The sequence below is a fragment of the Lithobates pipiens genome, unplaced genomic scaffold (assembly GCF_037356315.1).
Source record: "Lithobates pipiens isolate NorthernLeopardFrog02 unplaced genomic scaffold, aLitPip1_a1.2 Scaffold_22, whole genome shotgun sequence".
Lineage (NCBI taxonomy): Eukaryota > Metazoa > Chordata > Amphibia > Anura > Ranidae > Lithobates > Lithobates pipiens.
Genome location: NW_027507784.1, coordinates 314,569,623 through 314,571,339, shown reverse-complemented (window position 1 = coordinate 314,571,339; position 1,717 = coordinate 314,569,623). Strand labels below are relative to the sequence as shown.

General features: G+C 43.3%; 1 non-coding gene across 1 annotated transcript; it reads right to left on the bottom strand.

The window, feature by feature from the left end:
- Nucleotides 1–275: 275 nt before the first annotated feature.
- Nucleotides 276–348, bottom strand: TRNAG-UCC (transfer RNA glycine (anticodon UCC)). The gene has a single exon. It is a non-coding gene; the product is annotated as a tRNA-Gly (tRNA).
- Nucleotides 349–1,717: the final 1,369 nt, after the last annotated feature.

Here is a 1,717-nt window from a genome sequence, read left to right as displayed (position 1 = left end):
CTGGATTCCCGAATCATCGCAAAACGCGTCACCCGCTTGCAATCCCATTACCTTCAATATAACCCCAGCACGCCTGTGATCCAAAAGGCCTAGGTGTCATCGCAGCCTAAACGTCTTCTATCAGTTGCTGGGTTCACCTTCTATGAATTCTGGGGGAACATTTTCTTACTCAAACATTCCACACATTTTTTTCATTCTTTATTCCACCGCTAATATATAATCTGCATTGACCTTGTATATCGCTTTTCTTTCTGAGGCCTCTGAGGTATTGGAGATGATGTTGGCCGGGAATCGAACCCGGGTCAGCTGCTTGGAAGGCAGCTATGCTCACCACTGCACCACCAACACAAAGTAGCATGTTTTTGTAGTGGGAGGAAACCCACGCAAGCACAGGGAGAACATGCAAACTCCATGCAGATAGTGTCCTGGTCAGGATTTGAACCATGGACCCCAGTGCTGCAAGGCTAACACCTACGCCTCTGTGCTGCCCATATGCAGCCTCTGTTCTCTAAGGCCCGCCCCCGCTGAGCGGGGTACATCAGTTATGTCCACTTAAAGCCTCTCCAGAAGACATCCAAACTTATCCTAAACTACAATCTATATATATATATATATATATATATATATATATATATATAAAAAGGTTGGTGAAGAAACTGCGCTACAGTGTGAATTATAGGTAATCTCGTGAAAAATTAAATTAAATGAAAACTGCGGTTTTATTCTGTACCAAAAATACAAAATTAAATGAAGTAAAAAATTATGAGAACTGCGCTAACCCGTGATAAAGTATTCTAGGTTGAGGAATAACCTCACTAATTGGGGCCACGCCCCCTACCAACTATAATTGCTCTAAACAAACTATAGTGGTAATTGATGAAAAGCATTAGTGTCGTAAAGTGAAAAATGAACACTAATCAATTATCTCAAAAATACTGAAAAAATTTGTGACCAAAGCTATAATGCAAAGAATGATAATATATGTGTATGAATTACAAACCTGTAAATGAAAAACATGACTAACAACACATACTAAAGTCCTCTGAAATGAAAGTCCAAAGAAAGATATGTGCACCACTTGTGACCATAAGTGTGAAAAATTCAAATGAATGAATAAAAATCCATCCACAAAAACCTTCTATTGTTGTGAGCCGTGTAGAATCCACCACCACCTATGTGAGAATTGGCTTCCTACCAGAACATTCAGACCCCAAAGGGGTCAGAATTTACCGGAATGGGAATGCACAGGTGTTCTCAGCATCCCGTGTAGGCAGTCCCATTGCTGTCAACTGGGGTGCAGCGGCTGTACCCAATGTGACATCTGTGTGGGTGCCGGTGCACGGCCCCGAACGCACCCAGGGTGCGTCCACGCAACTGCACTCACATGGATGTCCTTATTGGGGTTAACGCAGCCCTCACAGGTTACAGATTCATACACCTTGTGTAAGGCCTTGGACTTCTCCACGAAGGACCTCATTGGTGGGAAGAGTTCTCATTTCCCCAACAGAGTAAGCCTAAAGAAAGCTGGAAAGACTCCTCCCACCCAAGACAAAAAGAGTTCCAACCTTCCCTCATAGCCGATCCAACACACACCTCAAAAATATACCGGCCTCCAACCTTCCCCTTATAGCCGGTCCAACACACGCCTCAAAAATATAAAAAAGTGCCTGAGATGTTGGTGGTAAACAGGCTTCTAGGTTGGTGATTCAGAAGCTCC